Below are 17,326 nucleotides of genomic sequence, written 5' to 3'. Positions count from 1 at the left end.
CTCGTGCTTCTGACTGTAATATAAGTTTATAGCATCAGATTGGATGTCATGTCTTCCGGGCGTTAAAACAGGCAATCTGTCAGATGTGCCCACTCAGCTACCGGTCCTCTGCATCTCAAATCCCTGCTGTGAAGTCACGGCATGCTCAAAAGCAGTCCAACTTCTGAGAAGCAAGGGAGCAGTTCACAGAATGGTGATCGAAACTATGAAGTAACCTTATGATGAGCTCTAGCTTAGTCTCTGCTGATTCGTCTGCAACACGTTGGCGACGAATATGCACACAATAATTACCAAAATAATTATACATTCTTTATCAATCTTCTGAGAAAAATACAAAGTCTTGTGCAAAGCCACAGAAACTTGCAAACTACCCAGTCTAAGACGGACTTATAATGTCTGATTTCAATAGATTTTTCAAATGCTTAACTCAGTCTTTTTGTTATGTACTGAAGTTCTCACCCTGGGCCAGCCGGGGGATACTGTAGATAGTTTTCACTCAGGTCCGCATATGCAAATAAGGAATTGAAAGTGACGTTCAGTGATTGGATAGTTACAGAAAGTTGTTACTGTTGCTTTGTAGTTGAGCTCTATATAAGCAGGCTGGCTGAACCCTTCAGTTCAGTTCTGTTCTGGCCTGTGAACAAACAAGAGCCGTCTGAAGAATCGCTGTGTCGTCTGATATGTTCGCCCACAACGTAACACTTTTGTTTCTATGAAATTGAATATCAATATACGTATCAAGGCTTTGAGATTAGACCACTGAAGAAGCCTGGAAAACTACTTTGGGAGTGTGCTACCTGCAAGCCCCACTAAAAGGGCCCCATCAGGGGTGATTAGCGGTCTCTTGATTACTTGGACTGCCAGGGCGAAACAGGTGCAAAACGCCGTCACCTGTCGTATACAACCTCATTAACATCCATCTACAACTTCACTAGCATCTCTCGGTATTGTGAACAACACCGAACTTACCTTTTGTTGGTATCTTCATGAACTTACCTAAAAAGATACAGAAAACAAAAGACTGAGTTACGCATTTGAAAACTCTATTGAAATCAGACATTATAAGTTCATCTTAGACTGGGTAGTTCGCAAGTTTCTGTGGCTTTGCACAAGGCTTTGTATTTTTCTCAGAAGATTGATAAAGAATGTGTTAAGTTGTGGGTGAACATATCAGACGACACAGCGATTCTTCAAAGAAGCTCTTGTTTATTCACAGGCCAGAACAGAACTGAACTGAAGGGTTCAGCCAGCCTGCTTATAGAGAGCTCCACTACAACGCAACAGTAACCACTTTCTGTAACTATCCAATCACTGAACGTCACTTTCAATTCCTTATTTGCATATGTGGACCTGAGTGAAAACTATCTACAGTATCCCTCTCCTGGAGCTCGGGTGGGATTCTTTCTCAGCTATATCCCGAGATGCCGGGGGGGGGGGGACCTGGGACCTGCCTGCTGAGCACGTGCTCTGCAGCTCTTCCTCGGACAAATCCAGTTCAAATATTATCAAGAAGCCTAGAATGCACAGGAACGACTTGTTCCTCCCTCCCTTGTTTTTACCGCTGTTGTCTGAAATGGGAGACCAGGATCAAAAGAACGGCACAACCTCTTTCCTTATTGCTCCAGAATCCGTGCCGTGCGGCAAGCCATTTTTGAAACCAAGGCCAGCTTCCCAAAATAGTTTTGCGATATGTCAGGGGAGGATACAGAACCCAAAAATGCAAGGGAATCCGACCTGCCGCTAAAGTAGATACAGTGGTGCCCCGCAAGACGAATGCCTCGCAAGACGGAAAACCCGCTAGACGAAAGGGTTTTCCGTTTTGGAGGTGCTTCGCAAAACGAATTTCCTATGGGCTTGCTTCGCAAGACGAAAATGTCTTGCGAGTTCCTGCGGGGTTTTCCCCTCCCCCCCCTTTTCTAAGCCGCTAAGCCGCTTATCCGCTAAGCCGCTAAAAGCCGCTAAAAGCCGCTAATAGCGCTAATCCGCTAAGCCATCAATGGGCTTGCTTCGCAAGACGAAAAAACCGCTAGACGAAGAGACTCGCGGAACAGATTAATTTCGTCTTGCGAGGCACCGCTGTATTTAGATTCCAGCCAAGACTCTCGTCTTCTTCATAGTTTGTCGTAAGATAAACAGGAAGCTGAGGTGGTGGGGGAACCTGTGACATAGCTTAGAACAGCTGTCCCTAACCAAGTGCCCTCCAGCTAGGAATCCCAGCTGCTGGAAGCCACAGGGTTGGGGGTGGGGAGGCTTGTGGGTTTCCAAAAGGTATCTGGTTGGTCACTGTGATAACAGGATGCTGGAGACATTTGCCTGATCCAGTAGGCTCTTCGATTCTTTGTATGTTCTGCATATGGGGCCACATTTGTACCATAACACCAGTGTACTGGAAGAAGCAAAGATCACCAGCGTCAAAGCAATGATTCTTCAACATCAACTTCGTTGGACTGGTCATGTTGTGCGGGTGCCTGATGATCGTCTTCTAAAGCAACTACTGTATTTTTCGCTCCATAAGACACACTTCTTTCTTCCTAAAAAGTAAGGGGATATGTCTGTGCGTCTTATGGGGCGAATGCGTGGTCCCTGGAGCCGAATTGCCCAGGGGCAAAAAGCAGATCATGCTTATTTTTTTGAAAGAGGGAAGGGGGTGTTGAAACAAAGCCGCTGATCGGCAAGCGATCGGGAGGGAGATAAGGGATGCTAGCAATAAAGGAGGCTGCCTGGGAGCGGGGAGGTAAAGACAGTGAACTTGCAAGGAGAGGAGACATGAAGACTAAGGCAATGAGGAGAGAAATTGGAAGAAAAAGAGGAGCAAAAAACTGCTCCAGCTAAGGAAAAGACACTAAGGCAAACAAGAGGTAAGGGAGTGTTGAAAAGGAAACAGCTGATCAGCAAGCAATTGGGAGGGATGCGAGGGATAAGGGATGCTAGCAATAAAGGAGGCTCCTAGGAGGGGGGAGGTAAAAGCTCATGGATCCTCAAGATTTTTACATTGGGTCACCCCAAATTCACCATCAGATCACATAGCATGTCCATGGCTACAGCCTGCACCAAAAAAATCATGCACCCACTGTTGCGTGGGGCCGCAATTGCACAAAAACGTGGTTACAAAGCATGGATCCACATGGATCCTCAGGATCCTTGCATTGGGTCACCCCAAATTCACCATCAGATCACATAGCATGTCCATGGCTACAGCCTGCACCAAAAAAATCATGCACCCATTGTTTGTGGGGCCACAATGGCGCAAAAACGTGGTTACAAAGCATGGATCCATGTGGATTCTCAGGATTTTTGCATTGGGCTACCCCAAACTCACTGTCAAATCACATGTCTGTGGCCACAGCATGAACCACAAAAATCATACATCCACTGTTTCGTTCAGAATATTTTTGTGCTTGCTTTCCTCCTCTAAAAACTAGGTGCGTCTTATGGATCGAAAAATATGGTACTCTAGTCAGAACTTAAAAATGGAAAGCGTAATGCTGGCACTCAACAAAAGAGATTTAAAGAGTGTCTCAAGGCAAACTTTTTAAAAAATGTAGTATAAACACCGACAACTGGGAAACACTGGCCTGAGAGCGCTCCAGTTGGAGAACAGCCTTTACCAAAGGTGTCATGGGCTTTGAAGACACTCGAACTCAGGGCGAAAGGGAGAAACTTGCTAAGAGGAAGGCACGCTTGGCAAATCCACACCATCATCAACTCTCGCCCAGAAACCAATGTCCCCACTGTGGAAGGATGAGCGGATCCAGAATTGGCCTCCACAGTCACTTACAGACTCACTGTTAAAACTGTGTTTATGGAAGACAATCTTACTCGGCTACGAGTGATCACCAGAGAAGAAGATGATGATACATTTTAAAGCATGATAATGCCCCTTTAAGCAATCATGGCTTCTCCCAAAGAATCCTGGGAGCTGTAGTTTGTTAAGGCCTCTGGAATTTGTCATGCGACCCCTGTTCCCCTCCCCATACTGCAATTTCTGGAGTGGTTTAACAAACAATCCCTTTTCACAGGCAAGGCTGGGAATTGTAGCTCTGTGAAGGGAATGGGGGGGTGGGGGGCTCCTCACAACTTTCAGGCCCCTTGACACACTACAGCTCCCAGAATTCTTTGGGGGAAACCGATGGTTTAAAGGGGCATCACAGCACTTTAAAGGTATGGTGTCTGAATGTGGCCTATACGTAGAGAACACCCCACTTTACCAGGTGCGCAATATGGATCCAGGGATGCTTGCCGTCACCTTGTGAATTTTTTTAGTTTTTACAGAGGACGGGAAACACAGCTTCCCACCAACGTACTGTGGTTGGCAGAGGAAGGTTTCAGCTGAAAGGGCCATCTTGATAGGGTTGCTACACATCCTGTGTTCAAAGGGATGTCCCTTCTTATCAGGAGAACACGCCAGCCCCGTCGACATTCCAGCTAAGGACACAGAGTGCCAGTTATGCCGAACATACCAGGGCCGCGGGTGGCGCTGTGGTCGAAACCACTGAGCCTCTTGGGCTTGCCGTTCAGAAGGTCGGCGGTTTGAATCCCCAAGACGGGGTGAGCTCCCGTTGCTCGGTCCCAGCTCCTGCCAACACAGTTCAAAAGCACACCAATGCAAGTAGATAAATAGGTACCACTGCAGCGGGAAGATAAATAGCGTTTCCATGCGCTCTGGTTTCCGTCACGGTGGGCGCCAGAAGCAGTTTAGTCATGCTGGCCACATGACCCGGGAAGCTGTCTGTGGACAAATGCCGGCTCCCTCGGCCTGAAAGCGAGATGAGCGCCGCAACCCCATTGTTGTCTTTGGCTGGACTTAACCGTCCAGGTGTCCTTTACCTTTTATCTATGCTGACCCTACAGAATGGGGCAGGAGGGAACACGGCTTTCGTTGGGACAAGTGTAGGCTTTTGCGTCACACAAAGCTCTTCCTCAAGTGAAACGAAAAGGGGAGCAACTGAAAATTAGTGCAACATTCGCGCGAGACAATGAAAGTGCTCTCATGCCACTTTAAACCGTCATGGCTCCCCCCAAAGAATTCTGGGAGCTGTGGTTTGTTAAAGGTGATGAGAGTTGCTATTTCTCTCCCAGAGCTACAATTTCCAGAGTGTTTTAACATTCATTCCCTCTTACCAGGGAACACATATATACACACACAGAAACATATATTTGATTATGTGATTTGGAGGGGGGGCTATATACACTTCTTAGGCCCCCTCCTCTTGTTAACCTTTGGCTTCTCCCAGTGTTAATCTGGGCCTCTCCTGTCATAAGGGATGGTCCCATTTTTCACCCTCACAACAACCCAGTGAGGGAGGATGGGGTGATAGTTTACTATGAGCCCCAGGTTCCCAAAACAGCTTTATAGGCACTTGAGAAAGGTGAAAGCAGGTCTCCCCAGCCCACAGCCGGATCTCTGACTGTACTTTAAAAAAAAATGTATTTTTATTAAATATTTTCTTGGTTTACAAAAGTATGTACAATCTCTCTCTCTCTCTCTCTCTCTCTCTCTCTCTCTTTTTCAAGTAACATTTTTTACAGATCAGACATTAGTAAGAAAAGGGGGAGAGAGGTGAGTGGGGATGGGATCAGGTGGCGATGTTCCTATTATACTTAATATATGTGGGTTTGGTGTCAGCGTTTCTTGTGCAGGTTCTTTGCTGTTCACTCGTGTTCCTGTGGTGGTGAGAGAGGTTGGGGTTGGCCTAGGGTGTGGTTGTTCATTTGTGCTTGGCTGTTGTGGTCTTTGTTTTCATGTGTGAGTGGGATGGGTGGGTGTTTTGGGTCAGGTTAGCCATATTGATTTGTATGCTGTTGGTGGATTTTTGTCGTTGTCTTGTTGGGTTGTGTATGTGATAAAGGGGAGCCATACCTTCTTCTTCTATTTCTCCCCGTGTCCGTTTTAGTTTATTGGTTAATTTTTCTTTTTTTTTGAATTTTATTTATTTATTAAAGTTCTTGTAACTTAAGAATAATCGGTAAACATCATCCTATTACATCACAAAGCTTATTATACTATAATTTTCAACATGTATACAAAGTTTACGGACGCGGGTGGCACTGTGGGTTAAACCACAGAGCCTAGGGCTTGCTGATCAGAAGGTCGTGATTCGAATCCCCGCGACGGGGTGAGCTCCCATTGCTTGGTCCCTGCTCCTGCCCACCTAGCAGTTCAAAAGCATGTCAAAGTGCAAGTAGATAAATAGGTACTGCTCCGGCGGGAAGGTAATGGCATTTCCGTGCGCTGCTCTGGTTCGCCAGAAGCGGCTTAGTCATGCTGGCCACATGAACCGGAAGCTGTACGCCAGCTCCTTCGGCCAATAAAGCGAGATGAGCGCCGCAACCCCAGAGTCAGTCACGAATGGACCTAATGGTCAGGGATCTCTTTACCTTTTTATACAAAGTTTATATACTAAAAGAGGAAAAAGGACAAAAAACAAGGACAAAAAACTATTCCAAAATCATATATGTACCAACACTTTGGACTTCCTGTCTATCCCGTTGTATATTCCTTTTTTACAAATGAATGTACAGTGGTACCTCAGGTTAAGTACTTAATTCGTTCCAGAGGTCTGTTCTTAACCTCAAACTGTTCTTAACCTGAAGCACCACTTTAGCTAAAGGGGCCTCCTGCTGCCGCTGCGCCGCTGGAGCACGATTTTTGTTCTCATCCTGAAGCAAAGTTCTTAACCCGAGGTACTATTCCTGGGTTAGCGGAGTCTGTAACCTGAAGCGTATGTAACCTGAAGCGTCTGTAACCCGAGGTACCACTGTACTCTTATTACTGTATATTTTTTTACATTTTATCTAATACATTCCTATCTAATATGTACCCTTGGTCTTATTTCTCAACTCAGTCTATCTCCAACGTCAATTGAATGCTAGTAAGCATTTTCTAGTAAGGCTGTTTCCTATACTATTTGGTACCACTGGTCCATGCTTACTCCTGAGAAGACACTCCAGTGTCTGGCTATGGATCTCTGACTTTTACTGAGGACTCTGTGCCTCTCTGAGCATGAGCTGGCCTGATGACAGCTTATCTCCTCGCATCTGAATCATGGCAGGCCTTTGGTTTGCCATCATGCCCAGTACCCGCTGTTTGTTGATGCTTTAGTGTAAAACAGGGAGTGGGAGCGGAGAGCAAGCTACTGGAAAAGAAGCATGACCTAACCTGAAGTTCCCATGCAAGAAGAATTGCTTCTTCTCCGTGGACAGTGCCAGTCTGCAGCTGCCCATCTGCCCTTGACCATCATAGCAAACAAACCGCTTGCAAGTTCAGGGGGTGATGCTGTCACAAGCTCTGCAAAGAAACCTCTATGCACCCCCATTCACAGGCTGGCTATGGGGTCGGTATTTATTAGCTATTTCTGCCCGAACTGCTGGACAACTGCAGCTTGCAAGTTAAAGGGGGCCAATGTTGGAGTCCAGCATAATTTTGGAGGGCGCCGGGTTGGCGATCCCTGGTGGGAACAGAGGCTATATAAAAAGAACTCGTGGGTTTCCCCGCAGTTCGCTCTCTCTCCCCCTCTGTGGAGCAGCAGTGACACCATGTGGCCAAAATACAGACTGCACCCTGAGAAATAAAATCCATTCAGGAAGCTATCCTTCTATTAACTATTAACTGCTGGGTGACAGGAAAGTATTCAACAGGTGTGGCTTCCTCCTTCCCCACCCTCAATGCATGACTACGAAGGAACGGGAGAGAAGCCGTTCCTGTGTAGTTGCCGCCTGTGATGTGTTGCACAGGTGAGAACCAGATACAGTGGTACCTCGGGTTACATACGCCTCAGGTTACATACGCTTCAGGTTACAGACTCCGCTAACCCAGAAATAGTACCTCGGGTTAAGAACTTTGCTTCAGGATGAGAACAGAAATCGTGCGGCGGCAGCAGGAGGCCCCATTAGCTAAAGTGGTGCTTCAGGTTAAGAACAGTTTCAGGTTAAGAACGGACCTCCAGAACGAATTAAGTTCTTAACCCGAGGTACCACTGTACTTTGATGTTTGTGTAGTCTCTGCGTATGGATAAAACACTGCAAAATATTGCAACTTGACTCCTGGATATTAGTGGCCTGTAATCAGTTTTATATTACTTATGCGAAGGGGTCACGGTTTCCCCACCACTACCAATAAACTGCTTGGGCAAATTTTAAAAAAACCGTACTGTGTTCTTGCTTGAACTGAATTGATTCACATGGGTCGCAGTGACGGATGGTGTGGATTCTTGCTATTGCAACTTAATCGTGGCTGGTTTTATGAATATTGCTAGGGCCCTGTGGGCATATGTTAAGGTTACCAGATTTTTTTCAATGAATCCAGGGACACTTTTCAACTTCAATGGATTTTGTATGGGGACTGATTTGTAAATCCGGGGACTGTCCCTGGGAAACAGAGACGTCTGGTAACCTTAGCATATGTGGAAATCTATGAAATTGCTGTCGATGCCACAAAATATTCATTTCACAGAAGAACTGGCAAGATTCGGACACTCCGCCCTCCCCAGCAGAAACCCTAGCAAAACGCAGACACTCAAAAACACACTCAACAACACAGGCCAACAAAACCTGGCAGCCAGTCTCCACCCTACCTCCCAAAAAACTCAAATAAAAATGTAAAAACAAAAAAATATGGGGATAATTGGGAGGATCAGACAATGTCGTAGGGAGCCCATAGGCACTGTGCTGAGGACCCTGGATGTATGTATGCTATACTGCTTGGTAATTTTTGCATGTCATGTATGAATTGAGAAATTGCAGAAGGCTTTGTCTTTGTGCAGTAAAGCCATTGTGCTGCTCACCTGCGTACCATTTTTAAGTATTCAAAGCAGCTGAAAAACAGTCGGCATTATTAACAAGCACACTCACGCTGCAGATGGTGGGAATTGAGGCAGAGAGCTAGAGAGAGAGACTAGCTGGAGGTCAGCCAGTGAGTTCACAACAGAACTTTAAACAGTCATGGCTTCCCCTGAAGAATTCTGGGAGCTGTAGTTTGTGAAGGGAGCTGAGAGCTGCTAAAGTCCAATATTCCCCTTCCAGAGCTACAAATCCCATAGTTCCCTGTGATTGATAAACCACTTTGTAGCTCGGGGGGGGGGGGGAGGCCTTAGCATCTTTCGCAAACTACACCTCCCAGAATTCTTTGGGGGAAGCCGTGACTACTGAAAGTGATATCGTAGCACTTTAAATGTATGTCAGGAATGTGGCCGAGGCTTTTGAAGACTTCCTGGACACTGCATTTCAACACTGAATTACATGATACAAATCCCACCTCGTGCATGATACGAATGCCATCTCGCAGCTCAACAACCAGGAGAGATGAGATTCTCGTGGGGTTTGGGGGAGATCATATTTCTGCAACTTTCACATTCTCTTCTTCAAATGGATACTTTCAGCGTGACCTGTTTTCTCGCTCCTCCTTCTCTCGCTTACCAAGAGAGCAGCAGCGTAATCCCTGGCTGCAGATGTGTGATTCCCAAACTTTCTGGGGCCACTGCCTCCTTGGTTCCATAAACCCATCCCCATCCCACATAATAATAATAATAATAATAATAATAATAATAATAATAATAATAATTTTATACCCCACCCATCTGGCTGGGTTTCCCCAGCCACTCTGGGCGGCTTCCAACACAATATTAAAAACATGATAAAACATCAAACCTTAAAAACTTCCCTAAACAGAGCTGCCTTCAGATGTCTTCTAAAAGTCAGATAGTTGTTTATTTCCTTGACATCTGATGGGAGGGCGTTCCACAGGGCGGGTGCCACCACTGAGAAGGCCCTCTGCCTGGTTCCCTGTAACTTGGCTTCTCGCAGTGAGGGAACCGCCAGAAGGCCCTTGGCGCTGGACCTCAGTGTCCGGGTAGAACGATGGGGGTGGAGATGCTCCTTCAGGTATACAGGACCAAGATCGTTTAGGGCTTTAAAGGTCAGCACCTACACTATGAATTGTGCTCCGAAACGTACTGGGAGCCAATGTAGGTCTTTCAGGACCGGTGTTGTGTGGTCTCGGCGGCCACTCCCAGTCACCAGTCTCGCTGCCGTATTCTGGATTAGTTGTAGTTTCTGGGTCACCTTCAAAGGTAGCCCCACGTAGAGTGCATTGCAGTAGTCCAAGCGGGAGATAACTAGAGCATGCACCACTCTGGCAAGGCAGTCTGCAGGCAGGTAGGGTCTCAGCCTGCATACCAGATGGAGCTGATAAACAGCTGTCCTGGACACAGAATTAACCTATGCCTCCATGGACAGCTGAGTCCAAAATGACTCCCAGGCTGCGCACCTGGTCCTTGAGGGGCACAGTTGCCCCATTCAGGACCAGGGAGTCCTCCACACCTGCCCGCCCCCTGTCCCCCCCAAACAGTACCCTATAAAAAAAGTTGTTCATAATAGCCATTTGCACAACCCGCTAAGGAAGAAAATTCAGTAACAATTAATTACACATTTTTTCCAAAATGCAGTTAAAACTATTAGTTCAATTAGTCCAACAGAACTGATGGATTTGATCCAATGATACCCACTTTTTAAAATCTGATTTAAAATCTCCAGCACCCCACTAGGCAATCTCACCTCCTGCTGTGGGAACAACTAAAGGATCAAAGATGATTGCTGTGTGTCCTGCCATATAATTAAAGGAAAGACGCGCTGTAATTTTTTGGTGGCATTTCATTGTAGCAGTTTGCATAGGAATTCGAAGCACAGATTTTGATAGCAAGCAAAACTCACCCCCTTCCCCTTTTCGGAGGTGGATACAGTTTCTGTGCCAGTTCCATCCCTTGGAATTCAACCGCAAGGCTACAAAAGATCTTTAGACAGCCGTCCAGATCGAGTCTGAAAAGCACATGCAACATCTGATCTTTCTTACAAACAGTTTCAGGTACTGCAAAGCGTCACTGCAACTCCAGTGGTGCTCTAGGGAAATAAGGCCAGCTCTGGGGGTCCTTTGGGGGTGGTATATCTTGACCAAGCCCATACGGTGATTCGTGTGATGGGTGGAAACGGTGAAAGCCAGTGTGGTATAGTCAGAGAGTGTTGGCCTAACAGGGGTCAGCAAACTTTTCCAGCAGGGGGCCAGTCCACTATCCCTCAGACCTTGTGGGGGGCCGGACTATATTTTTAGGGGGGGAAATGAACGAATTCCTACGCCCCACAAATAACCCAGATATGCATTTTAAATAAAAGCACACATTCTACTCCTGTACAAACACGCTGATTCCTGGACCGTCCGTGGGCTGAATTGAGAAGGCGATTGGGCTAGATCCGGCCCCCAGGCCTTAGTTTGCCTACCCATGGCCTAGGACCTTCATGCCTGTTCAGCCATGAAGCTCACTGGCCAACCTTGGTCCTGTTGCAGCTTCTCAGTCTGATCTACCTTAAAGGGTCGTTGTGAAGATAAAATGGGAAGACCCTCGGAGGTGCTGTTTGACCCGGGAAGGGCAGGGGGAGAACTTCAGGCCCAGGGATCAAAATGCATCCCTCCAGCCCATGGCAATCTCTGCAAGCCACGCCCTTCTCAGGCCACGCCCCTTCTCTCCAAGCCACACCCCTTGCTCCCAGCTGCTCTGTGTCTAGGTGGAATGTGCCCTAGACCAATGTTTCACAACCTTGTGCCTCCAGCTGTTTTTGGACTACAATTCCCATCATCCCTTGCCACTGGTCTTGCTAGTCAGCGATGATGGGAGTTGTAGTTCAAAAACAGCTGGAGGCACAAGGTTGGGAAACACTGCCCTAGACACTGATAATGCCTCTCGACTGGATGGATGGAGGATAGAGAAGAGGTGAGTGTATGCAGAATCTAGGATACTTTAGAAAAGTAAATGCCTTATTCATTGCCCTGCCCACTTTGTCTCTGGCCCCACCCACTGTAGGCATGTGACTCTCAGAAAGAATTGAACATGGGCTCAAAAAGGTTCTTTCTCCCACTGCTATGGGAGTTATGGCCCAGGAGGCTTGAGCCTTGCTGTAACACCCCAATTCCTGCTCTTTCTCCTTCCATTTAAACTGACATTCCTTTAAAAAAAATATTTTGCACATCCTGCGAAGGAAAATTAAGAATATATTTATGTATGCGACAATGGCAGCAAGAGTCTTAATAGCACATGGGTGGAAGAATAAAGAAATCCCGACAAAAGAACAGTGGCAAGAGAAATTGACGGGCAATGCGGAATTGGCAAAACTGACGCACAGACTACGTGACAAGGATAAATGTGACTTTAAAGAAGAACGGGAACCTTTTACAAAGTATCTAAGGAATAAAAAAAATGAGCTGGACTCCTTGACAGGTTTTGAATAAACATACACAAATTTATTTGTTAACGTAATAGATAGCTTAGAGATTTTTGCACTTTTACAATATGCAGAGAACGATATGTGTTAATAAACCAAAAAGTGGAACTGAGGGAAGTCGTGGGGGGAGGGGGGAGGATATGGGGAGGGGAATGGGGAAAAATACAATTGTTGAAGTAATTTGTTATGTGAAAACTGTTAATAAAAATTATATATGTTTAATACGTTGTTGTCGTTTAGTCATGTCTGGCTCTTCATGACCCCCTGGACCAGAGCACGCCAGGCACTCCTGTCTTCCACTGCCTCCCGCAGTTTGGTCAAACTCATGTTTGTAGCTTCGAGAACACTGTCCAACCATCTCGTCCTCTGTTGTCCCCTTCTCCTTGTGCCCTCCATGTTTCCCAGCATCAGGGACTTTTCCAGGGAGTCTTCTCTTCTCATGAGGTGGCCCAAGTATTGGAGCCTCAGCTTCAGGATCTGTCCTTCCAGTGAGCACTCAGGGCTGATTTCCCTAAGAATGGAGAGGTTTGATCTTCTTGCAGTCCATGGGACTCTCAAGAGTCTCCTCCAGCACCATAATTCGAAAGCATCAATTCTTCGGCGATCAGCCTTCTTGATGGTCCAGCTCTCACTTCCATACATCACTACTGGGGAAACTATGGCTTTAACTATACGGACCTTTGTTGGCAAGGTGATGTCTCTGCTTTTTAAGATGCTGTCTAGGTTTGTCATTGCTTTTCTCTCAAGAAGCAGGCGTCTTTTAATTTCGTGGCTGCTGTCACCATCTGCAGTGATCATGGAGCCCATGAAAGTAAAATCTCTCACTGCCTCCATTTCTTCCCCTTCTATTTGCCAGGAGGTGATGGGCCCAGTGGCCATGATCTTCGTTTTTTTGATGTTGAGCTTCAGACCATATTTTGCGCTCTCCTCTTTCACCCTCCTTAAAAGGTTCTTTAATTCCTCCTCACTTTCTGCCATCAACGTTGTGTCATCTGCATATCTGAGGTTGTTGATATTTCTTCCGGGCGATCTTAATTCCGGCTTGGGATTCATCCAGCCCAGCCTTTCGTATGATGAATTCTGCATATAAGTTAAATAAGCAGGGAGACAATATACAGCCTTGCTGTACTCCTTTCCTAATTTTGAACCAATCAGTTGTTCCATATCCAGTTCTAAAGGGTGTCTTATAAACGGAATAAATAAGATATGCCTACAAATCAGCCTATGTAGATATTTGTGCCATGGCTCCCGCTGCCTCGGTGCTTTTCATCCCCTGACATTGACCCTAACTTTGGAAAGAAAGACTTTTATGGCACTTCAAAAAAACTGTATAGATTTATTGTAGCACAAGCTTTTGTGACCCAGTGAAACCTGTCTGCTCCGCTTTTGTTACAAAGCGCAGTTATGTATCAATAGCATATAAATAAACGGGCTGTCAACTGATTAAAGAGATGATTAATCATCTGCTTCACAGGTGGAAATGCAGGAATTTAACCCCCGCTGTGCTGCTCCTCTGGAAGTCACTTCTAACACTGCATTTCTCAGTCCAAAGGTCAGTTGGCTATATATACATGTCTATAAATATCCCTGCAGTAGTTTTTTTTACGAAAGGAAATAAGATCCTTACACATAATTGGGCCTTTGGCCATTTTAAAAAATATATATACTGGTGTTTATAGTTGGAGTGGAATAAAACTAAATTGCATGTTTGTATGTACTGTTTTTGAACAGGGTTTTTTTGTGGGCGCTCTGTTTTGGGGCAGGGAAGGTGAGAGGATTGCAAAAAAGGGTATTTCCATGAAAGTAGCAACCTACAGACCCATTTTTCAGTTTCATATATAGTTGACATGCTGTAGATATCATTCCAAAGACCATTTCCCAAAGTTTCATGATCTGCAAGCAGTTTTTCAAAATGGTATTTTAGCTGTGAGTAAAATAACCAGAAGCATAACATGCAAGGCCTCTCTAAGAAAATAGGCAGTAGGTTAATGACCTTTTATTGTAGTTTTGCTTTCTCATTTGGTGAACTGGCAATAGGTTTTATGTTTGGAACAAAATCAGATGAGCTTAGGACCATAAAAGTTAATGTTGCTTGAGCATGTTACATTTGTCACAAAACACATACTTCCCTACCCTCACCATATTAAGAGAAAAACCTATGTTTTAACTGTATTGTCTTCCTTTAGGTTCATAAGGTAAAGATAAAGGGACCCCTGACCATTAGGTCCAGCCGTGACCGACTCTGGGGTTGCGGCGCTCATCTCGCTTTATTGGCTGAGGGAGCCGGCGTACAGCTTCCGGGTCATATGGCCAGCATGACTAAGCCGCTTCTGGCGAACCAGAGCAGCGCACAGAAACACCGTTTACCTTCCTGTCAGAGTGGTATCTATTTATCTACTTGCACTTTGATGTGCTTTCGAACTGCTAGGTTGGCAGGAGCTGGGACCAAGCAACAGGAGCTCAGCCTGTCGCGGGGATTTGAACTGCCGACCTTCTGATCGGCAAGTCCTAGGCTCTGTGGTTTAACCCAAGCGCCACCTTCTTAGCGTTCAGAAAATGTGGTGAGATGTTATCTTAAGTGTGTTTCGTACACAGCTTTCTTGTAACACCACAACGTGCAACTTCCACAGCATAAAAAATATATTGTCATGTGTATCAATTAACCCTCTTTTTAGGACTGTTGTAATTCTTTCCTGAGAATTTAATAATTATCCAGCCTATTATTACTTGCGCCAAACCAGCAATACAGGGCATCTTACAGAGTTTTGCAAAAAACAACAACAGCTGCTTAACCTCCATGAAGTTTACAGTCTGAAAGACAAATCACACAAGGGTGGCGATGGGCATATATTATTGCTCTTAGGAGAGAATATAATTATATGTTGATACATTTAATAATTAGATGTCTTTTTCAGGTTAATTATAAGAATCTTCAGCCTTGGTATGGCTCAGAAAAGAGTAGGATTTATGTTCCTCTACCGCACCACCCTTTCCTGAAGATGAACCTACAGAGATCTTGCTGACTCAACTGATCACTCTCCTGAGCCTAGTGATCTGGTTACCTCTTCAGCTTCCAACACATTCTTTTCCCAGTCTTCTTTATCTTTATCAACGACTTGGATGATGGACTCAAGGGCATCCTGATCAAATTTGCAGATGACACCAAACTGGGAGGGGTGGCTAACACCCCAGAGGACAGGATCACACTTCAAAACGACCTTGACAGATTAGAGAACTGGGCCAAAACAAACAAGATGAATTTTAACAGGGAGAAATGTAAAGTATTGCACTTGGGCAAAAAAAATGAGAGGCACAAATACAAGATGGGTGACACCTGGCTTGAGAGCAGTACATGTGAAAAGGATCTAGGAGTCTTGGTTGACCACCAACGTGACATGAGCCAACAGTGTGACGTGGCAGCTAAAAAAGCCAATGCAATTCTGGGCTGCATCAATAGGAGTATAGCATCTAGATCAAGGGAAGTAATAGTGCCACTGTATTCTGCTCTGGTCAGACCTCACCTGGAGTACTGTGTCCAGTTCTGGGCACCACCGTTCAAGAAGGACACTGACAAACTGGAACGTGTCCAGAGGAGGGCAACCAAAATGGTCAAAGGCCTGGAAACAATGCCTTATGAGGAACGGCTAAGGGAGCTGGGCATGTTTAGCCTGGAGAAGAGGAGGTTAAGGGGTGATATGATAGCCATGTTCAAATATATAAAAGGATGTCACATAGAGGAGGGAGAAAGGTTGTTTTCTGCTGCTCCAGAGAAGCGGACACGGAGCAATGGATCCAAACTACAAGAAAGAAGATTCCACCTAAACATTAGGAAGAACTTCCTGACAGTAAGAGCTGTTCAACAGTGGAATTTGCTGCCAAGGAGTGTGGTGGAGTCTCCTTCTTTGGAGGTCTTTAAGCAGAGGCTTGACAACCATATGTCAGGAGTGCTCTGATGGTGTTTCCTGCTTGGCAGGGGGTTGGACTCGATGGCCCTTGTGGTCTCTTCCAACTCTATGATTCTATGATTCTCCCTCTGATCACTCAGCCCACCACTACAGTAATCCTGGACTCTGAGACTTCTTCCCTTGGGGATTCCCAGCTGGTTCCTCCCACCGTTCTTCTGTATCCAACCCCTCTGTCACACTTGGCGGCACTGCAAGAGATGCCCCAACTATTAGTTTGCCTGGCGCCTTTGTTATACACCTTTAGGTGCCAGGCAAAAATGTTCCTTTTCAACCAAGACCTTTGGCTGATTGGATTGACATCCTATGCCCTTTTCAAATATGGTGGTGAGGGTTTTTTTTGGGGGGGAGGGGAGGTGTTACTGGGTTGTTGCTGCTTTTATTTTGATTGTGTATTTTGTGGTTGTATATATTGATTTTGGTAAAGGGACGTGGGTGGCGCTGTGGTCTAAACCACCGAGCCTCTTGGGCTTGCCGATCAAAAGGTCAGCGGTTCAAATCCTCGCAACAAGGTGAGCTCCCGTTGCTCTGTCCCAGCTCCTGCCAACCTAGCACTTTGAAAGCACACCAGTGCAAGTAGATAAATAGGTACTACTCCGGCGGGAAGGTGAACAGCATTTCTGTGCACTCTGGTTTCCGTCGCGGTGCCCCGTTGCGCCAGAAGCGGTTTGGTCCTGCTGGCCACATGGCCCGGAAAGCTGTCTGTGGACTTACGCCGGCTCCCTCGGCCTGAAAGCGAGATGAGCGCCGCAACCCCATTGTCGCCTTTGACTGGACTTAACTGTCCAGGGACGCAGGTGGCACTGTGGTCTAAACCACAGAGCCTAGGGCTTGCCGATCAGAAGGTTGGTGGTTTGAATCCCTGCGTCAGGGTGAGCTTCCATTGCTCGGTCCCTGCTCCTGCCCACCTAGCAGTTTGAAAGCACATCAAGTGCAAGTAGATAAATAGGTACCACTCCGGCGGGAAGGTAAACGGCGTTTCTGTGCGCTGTTCTGGTTCACCAGAAGCAGCTTAGTCATGTTGGCCACATGAGCCAGAAGCTGTCTGCGGACAAACGCCGGCTCCCTCGGCTTATAGAGCGAGATGAGCGCCGCAA

General features: G+C 46.1%; 1 long non-coding RNA gene across 1 annotated transcript in view; it reads right to left on the bottom strand.

Moving 5' to 3' along the window:
* Positions 1-6,510: 6,510 nt before the first annotated feature.
* The window catches only part of LOC307221424, a 137,067-nt gene continuing 126,251 nt past the window's right edge, over positions 6,511-17,326 (bottom strand). The window contains exon 3 of the long non-coding RNA XR_013841398.1: positions 6,511-6,571. This is a non-coding gene — a long non-coding RNA (uncharacterized lncRNA). The remainder of the gene's footprint in view (positions 6,572-17,326) is intronic.

Source organism: Podarcis cretensis, assembly GCF_951804945.1.
Source record: "Podarcis cretensis genome assembly, chromosome: 8".
NCBI lineage: Eukaryota > Metazoa > Chordata > Lepidosauria > Squamata > Lacertidae > Podarcis > Podarcis cretensis.
Note: the sequence above shows the minus strand (reverse complement) of the source record. Positions and strands in the feature narration are given on the sequence as shown.